Below are 10,406 nucleotides of genomic sequence, written 5' to 3' on the forward strand. Positions count from 1 at the left end.
ATCGAATCAAGTCCAGATTTTTGTGTGTGTGTGTGTTCAGATAGCCAGTGGAGGAAAAGTCGCAAAGTCTCATACCAGTCAGATAAAGTACACCATTTTTATTAAATGAACAAAAATGAAAAGGGTCAATAATTACCCAAGGATTCTGTTAAACAGACATCTCAGAGATGTACGTGTGTTATCTGGGAAGAGACATGAAACGATGTAAACAGTTACCTTTCAAGTCAGTCATTCATGCTGCGTCATTGCTGATGCTATGGGGATTATCCCCGCAGGCATAGCCAATCTCTGAATGTGGCAGCGGGGGCGTGGTCAAGCATCTCTCCGGAGAGAGAGAAAGCGGTAAGGGTGCTTACACCTGAGCTAAATTATGTCTAACACCTCTCTCTAATTTCAGTGAGCACAGGGAGGACGGCATAAAAGAGCCACACCGCCAGCAGACGGAGAGAGAGAGACCGGCATAAGAAAAGCCATATTGCCACGGAAGTTATTGTGAAGGGGTGGGTGTGTGTGTGTGTGTGTGTGTGTGTGTGAGAAAGTCAATAGTTTTCCTGGAAAGCTGTAAACTTTAAACTGGATAAATTAAAACACCCATAAAACATCCTTTCCTCGAACTCCCGTACACTGAAGCTCTTTAAAATCTCTCCAATTTTAATTGGCAGATAGCACTTTGTACTCCACCTCCCTTGCACGGAGGGTGTCTATAATGGTGGTGCACAGTGACATCTCTTCAGAATATTCGACGGAAAGGTCCAAACGTTACTCGACCCTTGTAGAAAAGAAAGTGCAGCCAGCTTCCGCAGCATTTCATTCCCTCCTTTCAGGGAATTGTGGTTATAGTCGTAACCTTATCTTTCCCTTTCAAGTCGGACATTCATGCTGCATCATTGCTGATGCTATTGGGAATGTATCCCATCACGCCGTGCTACTGATTCGCATGTGCAACGATGCCTACTAGCCAAAGGGGTAGTAAAAGACACCAACAGATTCTCCTCGGATCACAATAAGAAGGGAGAAGTAAAATGATGAGTGGATGGATACGCATGCCGATGATGCTAACCGTTTCAGGTAGTGCAGCATCACAGAATGATTAAATTCACTAATGTGTGATTATACATATGTAAGCTCTGAGGAGCTCAGAAACAGAACAGGAGTCAGGGAAATTATACAGAGAGGCCCCTGGAATTCCTCAGCGTCATAAATTAAACACTTTGCCCTGCTGTCGCCCAAAAGTCTACCAAAACTGGGTGAAAATGAGCTGAAGAGGCCTGAAAAGAGTCCATAAAAGCAGCTCTGTTGAGTGTCAACTGTTTCCAGATCAAATGGACTATTTTAACCCTCTCAGCTGAAGGAACAACCTTCCCCCAAAACCAGTCTTTGTCTTTGGATATAACTAATTTGCTACATTTAATAAATAGACTAATACGGGAGCACGAGACACTTTCTGTGGAAGCATCACCATCACATGTTAAAACTCATCCAAGACAGAGAGATTGAACAGACTCTCACTGGATCTGAACTTTCGATGCACCCAGTTACATATTTGCTCTTTGAGGTAAACATGGCAAAGAAGTCAAAATCCTCAGACTCTGGAGACATTAAAAGACTCTTACGTGTTCAAGCTGAGGCCTCTGATGGGACTGCGAGCTGGGGACTTGATTTGGGAAGCACGTCGGGAGATGAAATTCAGCGTCAACTGTCCAACATCTCGGTGATGCTGACGAAGGTTGTCGCTGACTTGGAAGATCTCGCTGTAATACGTCGATCGATTACGGCGATGGAAACAAAATTCTCTGAGTTGGTCACGAGTGTTGTACGTTGAGAAATGGATCAATTATTTGGAATCATCGGAAAGGGAATTATCTGCTAATCCGCCCGCATCCAAAACAGACTTGGAATCTATCAATTCTGGCCAAATTTCTGAGATCATCCGATAAAGATCTCATGTTGCACCAGGCGAGGAGCAAAGGAAAGCTCTCTTGGAAGAATCACAATATTTTTTTGTTCCCGGTTTTTGCGAATTCGACGAGAGAAACACAATCGGTTCAAGGAATGTAAGAAAAGAATAGACACCAAGGATGGCAGCAAAGTATTTTTATGCCCCAAAAAGGCACTGGCCTTCATACAAACTATGGGTGAGTAAACCATTGGCCGTTTCTTATGTGAGTGGACTGACTCTCTGTTTAGTGTCTTGATTATCCGAGGAAGCTGGGCGCCATTTTTGTTTCTTTTTGTGTTGGCTCCGTCTAGCGGCTGGAGTTTGTTTTGTGGCATGACTCCAAGAAACTTTTGCATTGACAGAAGATCACTTTTACACTGAAGTTCCAGGCCAGATTGAGAATGGACACTATGGATGACCGCAAAATATCTACATGCTCACATAAAGGACGTCTTTTATAAAGTTGAAGGACTGAGTAAGTCATGGTGTATTTTTTTTTTTTTTTTTTGCGTGACATCCGGGTGAATTTGACTCTTGATCATCCAAGGAACCGGGATGCCTGTTTTTCTTTGTGCTTATGCCTCCTGTTGGCTGGAGTTTGTTATGTGGATTATGTTTGCAGGACATTGGAATGATTACGTCACCTGCTGCACTCATAACAGCTGGCTCACTGAACACTTGAAACACTTGTTTGTCTGTCCAAGGAAACTGAATGACTTTATATCAGCTGGAGTTTATTTTGTGGAGGAACACACCTTCGAGACAGTTCTGTGAATTAATCTACATGTTCTTTGTGATTATTTTGCCTGTTGGCTGGGGTCTGTTTTACAAAGTATTTTCTGTTATGTAATTTTGCCTCACAAAATTTGTATAGAAGCACCGGACTTGAGAAATCCGACGGCAAAGTTGTCGCGGGGGTTCTCGTATGCGTACATGGACTTTTTAGAGGGAAGGATGCCGGTTGGCACTGTCGTGCGTGGGGTTAATGCGCACGTTTTTCTTTTTTCTGTTTGTTCTGTTTGGGGTTTGATTGTTGCACTAATGGGGAATGTGGTCTGTATAATCTTATTTTTGACACAATTTTTTGTGAAATGTTAATATGAGTGGATTATCACTCTCCATGTGGAATGTGAATGGGTAGGGGCACCCCATAAGAAATAACCATCCTTCTTTTTTTCTTAAGCATAAGAAATATGATGTAGTGTTTCTTCAAGAAATCTTTCCCCGCAGGAAGCTGAAAAATTTGGGAAAATATGGGGCGGACATGTTTTCTTTAGTGCTGGTTCAAGTAAGAGTAGGGGAGTCATTATACTGATAAATAAACATCTACAATTCAAATTTCTCAAACAGATTAAAGATAAAGTAGGAAGAGTCATTATTGTTTTAGCAGACATTCAGGGGCAAAGGTTGATTTTGGCTAATATTTAGCACATAACGCTGATGATCAGGGCTTTATTTTATAGATCTTGAGGGGATGTTGCAAGCCACTGGCACCCATCATGATATAATATTAGGAGGAGACTTTAATTTATTGATGGATTCAGTCCTTGATCATAGTGAAGCAAAAGTGTGTAAGCCCCCTAGAGCAACAGTGACACTTCACAGGATGTGTATAAATCTTGGTCTTGTAGATATTTGGAGACTTTTGAACCCATCTGTTAGGGACTATAATCTTTTTTTCATCAGTCCATAAGATTTATTTTAGAATAGATTTTTTTTTATATCAAAGTCTCTCATTTCATCTGTTTTCGGCTGCTCAATTGGAAACATCTTAGTCTCAGATCACGCCCTGGTGTGTTTAGAGATGTTGCCACACACTGAGAAAAAGAAATCATATAGTTGGTGCTTCAGTGTATCCCTTTTGCAAAATTGTTAATGACAAAAAATCTCACACAAATGATTATAGCCTGATGTAACCTTTAGCATACAGCTTTCGAAAAAATCAAGAGACCACTACACAATTATCGGTTTCTCTGGATGTACTATTTATAGGTAAGTGTTTGAGTAAAATGAACATATTTGTTTTATTCTATAAAGTACTGACAACATTTCTCCCAAATTCAAAATAAAAATATTGTCAGAGCATTTATTTGCAGAAAATGACAACTGGTCAAAATGACAAAAAAGATGCAGTGTTTTCAGACCTTGAATAATGCAAAGAAAACAAGTTAATATTCATTTTTAAACAACACAATACTAATGCTTTAACTTAGGAAAAGTTCAGAAAACAATATTTGGTGTAATAACCCTGATTTTCAATCACAGCTTTCATGCGTCTTGGCATGCTCTCAACCAGTCTTTCACATTGCTGTTGGGGGACTTTATGCCACTCCTGGTGCAAAAATTCAAGCAGATCGGCTTGTGGCTACAGGGTTGGGAGGGTTACTTTTGAAATGTATTCCACTTCAGATTACAGAATACATGCTGTAAAATGTAATTTTTAAAATATTCCGTTAGATTACTCAAGGTCAGTAACGTATTCTAAACACTTTGGATTACTTCTTCAGCACTGGTAGATTTTTTCACTTGTTTTGACTATAAAAACTCTGCCAGTACAGTAAGACAAAATACACATGTTAAAAATACATTCTCTGAAAAACCGAAATATCTTATGCAGTGTTGTTTCTAAAACAAGATAAATCAAACTGATCTTGTTTTAAGGATTTTTAGATATTTTTACAGGAAAACAATACAAAAATAAAAAATCAAGAATATGATTTTTGCCCTAATATCAAAGGTCTTACTAGAAAAAAAGAACAATTTCGGCCGGCGAAAATTTTCAGCCGAACGGTTAACCAAGGAAATAAGCTCAGCTAATGCGTCTGTTGCTGAAGTTATTCCCTTGATCACAGCACTGAAGCGTCTGCTCGGAAAAGAGGCAGAAACAGACCAAAAAAACTGCGAAAAATAACTCTACTGGAGGCTGTTAACACACGCTTTCTAGACACTGAGTCCAACCCTCTGTACTGCATTGCAACAGTACTAGATCCGCGATTTAAAGAACATGAACATTGACGCAGAGAAAAAGCAGCGTGCACTAAAAATGATACAGGCAGTGCTGGAGGTGATGGAAGCATCTGGTGAAGGATACTCGATGTTGTATCTTGGATACAAAGGAAAACTCAGAGAGAACTGTTGCATCTTGATGGTCTCTTTTATTTAGGACTCATCTCAGTAGCAAGCAATACACACACACAGCGTCTCGTTTGGAAGGATGCGTCCTCCGGAGGTCGCATTTGTCAGCCGCATACGTCATTGAGGCTGTCTCATTTCAGAAAAGCGAGGAGGACACTTCGAATGCAGCGAGCAGAGAGCAAGCGTCTTGAGATTCATGGGTTTACAGTGAACACGATCAGTCTCAGTGAGCACCGCTGTTCGTAAAACAGCACTCATGCATGCCAGGCAGATGGAAATATGCTTGTTTTCGTGTGTTTGTGGAAACATTTGCAAAACTCCATCTTTATAAAGATGTCATTAAGCAAATGTCTCTTTTCTGATTGTGCACAGTATACAAATGCACATTCAAACACAATCAGGCTGTAGCACTTATGTTACACACTTACAGAAAAGGTGAAAACGGTAAAGAATTCTTGTCCATTCGCTGTCCCACAGGTGGGAAATTCCACACACTGCAATTCAACTGTGACTATAGTAATCCGTGATCGCCGGAGCACCACAGGAGGTAAAAGCAAATTCTGCTTCTCCCACTGTGAGAGGTACAGATCTTGATGGAAAGTCCAGTAGATAAAATCAGTTTACGTGCAGAATATGAGAGAGAGATATCGCTGCCCTGAAGGAGAAAATTCTGAGGAATTCTGTGTACCTCCATTATGTACGCCTGCTGATGCGAGCTATCTGCCAATAAAAATTTACGAGATTTTAAAGAGTTTCAGAGTTTGGCTACACCTGTTGGTATAACCCCATAGATTCAGCAATGTCACAGCATGAATGACCGACTTGAAAGGGAACTAGTACAGCTATTGTATGTAGAAAAACACTACAGTCAATTATACATTTTAGTGCTCTTAATACACCATGATAGCACACGTTCATCACCCAGACATCTATTTGATGATGTGTTTTTACATCTTTTTTAGATTGTTTGCTCATCTTTAATAAATCTATAAGACATTTCCTCTCGGATGTCAATAAGACATTCAGCAAACGTCTTAAAGGATTTCATTATTTAGAGTGTTTGTTAATCTGATCTTTTTAAGATGTTTAGCAGATGTTAATTCATTAAATTGTGATGATTTCTAGATGAAAAGATCTAAAACAGATATCTCAGAGATGTATCTGTGCTATCCGGACACAGATATTTGACCGCAGATTGTCGCCAATGACCAATCACAAGAGACATGCAGTGATAAAATTACAAACCCATTCAAGATCAGCAGAACCATCCTGAGAAGACCAGTATAAAAGTATTATAACACATCAGTAATCTTTTGTCAACACTCTATCATCTGTATATCATATTCTTCTGTCAGGGTGGAGTTGAGGTGTTTGCCGTCTGTACGGAGTCAACTTCGTGCCAGTAACCAGCTGGATGAATTCCTGCGCAAGCATCAACCGGATGTATTCTCTCACTGCTATGTGCAGTGTTTCCCTCCCACCATCAACTACCTCTGTCTGGGTTGGCAAATCCACTGAAAGACTTTATGGATGTGAGCCAAACTATGATTTTACTTTTTTTCAGCTGGTCATTTTTTTCCCCCCAATTCTTTTTGTAACCTATCTACTGTAATAAACTATAGGCCTATGAGCTTAACATTTACTACAAGCAAACAGAAATCTGATATACAGCCATATATGAAAATGTAAATGAAATATATTTTATATTTGATCATAAAAAATACAAATTCCACCTCTGTATTTGGGAAATGTTATATATATCAAACCTTGATGTTTGTAGTATTTTGAAATATATGTTGCATTTATGTACAAGAATGTGACCGTTTGTATCAGTAAAAGCCAGATATACAGTATATAACATATATACATATATAATATATATAACAAATGTTTCGGAACCGAGAGGCACTGATGAGCCTTCTTCACAACGACTTCAGTGTGGATGGACCATGTGAGTTCCTCAGTGATGTGGACACCCAGGAACTTGAAGCTGCTGACTCTCTCCACTGGTGCTCCATTGATGGTGATGGGACTGTGTTCTCTGTCTTTTCTTCTGAAGTCCACCACAAGCTCCTTTGTCTTACTGACATTGAGGGAGAGGTTGTGCTCCTGACACCAGTGTGTCAGATTGTGCACCTCCTCTCTGTAGGCTGTTTCATCATTGTCAGTGATCATACCTACCACCATCATTTCATCAGCAAACTTAATGACGGCATTGGAGCTATGTGTTGCCACACAGTCATGTGTGTACAGGGAGTACAGGAGTGGGCTGAGAACACAGCCCTGTGGGGCTCCAGTTTTGAGGGTCTTAAACCCGGAATTAAAATTGGAGGTCCGCGCATTACGTGCCGCGTGAACATCGCTATTAATCCAAGGTTTCTGGTTTGGATAGATCTGTATTGTTTTGGACGGAACAACATCCTCTACACACTTTCTGATGAAACACATTACGCAATCAGCATACACCTCAATGTCATCATTGTGTATGTGTATATATATATATATATATATATATATATATATAGATATATATAGATATATATTTCTTTATCTTTTTTCTTTTTTGCAGCAGTGTAGTTTACAATGGGCACAATATTGATTTTAATGTAAAATTAAGTGTATAAATGTATTTAGCTGCTATTGTGCCTTTGAATACCCTTGAGTTATCAGCTGAATAAATGGGCAAGTAAACATGTATTGCCAAGACATTTTTAATTTAACAATTCAGGTTAACCAAAACTTTTGAATATAAAAGACAAACAAAAATAAAATATTGCACAAGTGTTGCCAAAATGGCAAAATTTCTACAAGTTTTTGTAGAAAACAAAATATAAAACAAAATAATGCAATGAAGGTGTGAATCCAAGCTTGTACCTCAACTTAAGAAATTTGACCAATATTTCGAACAAAATAAAGAAAACAATGAATGTGCAAAAACTGATTTTTTTTTTTTTTAAACGCTATTCAAGGAACAATACAACAATGAACAGTACAACTATGCTATTGTAACCAAGAGTACGTTTCTTAGTGCAGCCAATGCATCAGAGAGACCAGTGAGTCTGTGTATGTTGTCAAAAGAATCTTCAAGTCGACACTTTGGGCAAGAGGTGGAATTTTTCAGACTTTCCTCTATGCAACTCCTGCAGCCAAGAAGGCTTTGACAGCAGGAGGAAACCATGGGCTCATCCACTGGACCCGCATATTTGATTAAAAAATAGTTTTAACACTACAGTATTTGAGAATTGTCTGTTATAATGCCACTATCATGTGAAGCACTATTTTCTTTGTGGAAAAGAGTAAAGAAGTTGCATTGAATTCCACAGAAGATAGACCAAAAAAAAAAAAAAAAAATGTCAAGAGTTCAATCACTTTGTTTACAGTAAGGAGATGTACTTAAAATAATAATAATAATAAAAAAATAAAAAGAAAATTTGTACAATGAAAAGGTTTTAAAAAAATCTTTTTAAAGATTAAAATATAAAATACAGACCTCTGCAGACAACACAGGCAAAAGCCTCTCTAACTGCTGCTACTTGGGCCTCTGTCAGGGACACCATGGTTCCGCGGTTGGAATTTGCAAACTCTGTCAGTTCCTTCAGTGTGGTGGACACTCCTTGTAATTCCTGTGCTGCCAGGACGACCTCTTCAATTTTGTCCAAGACATCTTGGAGGCCAGCATCTTCTCATCAACTGAAACATTCAAAATGTAAAAGCAAACTTTTATCTCAGTTTGTACAACAGATACCAATAAATAGATCACAATTAAATAAAATTGTAATATGAGCATGTGTAATTTCTAAATTACAGCAAGCTGCAATTTAATTTTTTTATTACTCAGAATTGTGATGTTTAATTGACCATTCTGATTGGTGCACATCTTTTGCACACTGATGAGATCTCACCCATCATAATGCAGCATACAAAAAAGGCACCAATGAGAGAACAGAACAGAAATGCATACACATATAAAATCATTCTAATGTGGGGTAAAAAATGAAACAGTTTCTGTACCTTAGTCGTCTCCTTTTACTTCCTTGTAGCTGCAGGAATTCTTGTTCTGGAAAGCATATATTTTTCTAGCATTCTGCTTCCAAAAAGCTGATCCTGCATAGTAAATAGTAAATATAACATGAAAATGGTGTAAGATGGTAGGGGATCTCAGGTGGCTGATTATAAGGTTGCCTGTACCTCTGGTTCCTTCCGCATCTAGGATTTCCTTTCCCTGACTATCAGTCAGGATCAGTGTGTCATCTTGTCCAAGGGCATCTTTCACTTTACTAATGATGCCCTGAACAGAACCCTCAAACTCAGAAAAATGGACTGTTATTGTTTTGCTTGTCTCCAGCTTTCCATCCACAAGTTCAGCAATGAAGATATTCCTAAAATGTAAAATATGTCCCAGTTTGTGAATAAATGTTGTATATGTCTTATGCATTTGTTATTATGGATAACATTACAAGATAGTTTTCAGTAATTTGAACTGACATAAAATTACATGATATACTCAAACACTGGGGTGATGCTCCTATAACTAAACATTGTACCAGGTGTGACAGACAATGTTCACATAATTTGACAAGGAGGAAAAGATTTGTTTGGTCACCTTTGGAATGTTTTTGGAGTAGCTGCTCCTGAAACTGCAGAAACACCAGTTGCAGAACCTGCAGCTGCGCTGGGTCTGCGATGGAAGGAAAAGCATGTAGGATTGTGAGCTACTGGTGCACTAGGTGGGTTTTCCATGTTGATGCTCTCTCCGTGCACCTCGTAATGTTCCCTTATTGTGAGGTCACAAGAGCTGAAGTGGCCATCAGATGCAGGGAATATGGCTACATTGCGGTCATCTGTAATGTAGACTGTGGGACCATGCACCATATGAGAGAGAGTATAGGGCACTTTCTGTCAAAAATAGATTGATGGATGAGATAAGAGATTGATGGATGAGATAAGGTGGGTGTGTCCAAAAATTTGTTATGAACTGATAATAGTTTGACAGGTGGGTGTGTCTGTATGTTTGTTACTGATAGTAGTTTGAGGGTGGGTTATCAGATGTGTGTTATGAAGTGATAATAATTTGACGGTTGTCATCTGCATTTGACTGATAATTTATCACTCATTGAAGGTGGTTGATGACAACCGTTAAATTATTAACACTCAGTAACACACATACGATAACCAACCATCAAATTATTATCACTTCATAACACACATCTGAAAACCCACCATCAAACTACTTTCAGTAACAAACATAGGGACACACCCACCTGTCAAACTACTGTCAGTTCATAACAGACTTCCGGACACACCCACCTTATCTCATCCATCAATCTCTTAT

The sequence above is a fragment of the Myxocyprinus asiaticus genome, chromosome 47 (assembly GCF_019703515.2).
Source record: "Myxocyprinus asiaticus isolate MX2 ecotype Aquarium Trade chromosome 47, UBuf_Myxa_2, whole genome shotgun sequence".
NCBI lineage: Eukaryota > Metazoa > Chordata > Actinopteri > Cypriniformes > Catostomidae > Myxocyprinus > Myxocyprinus asiaticus.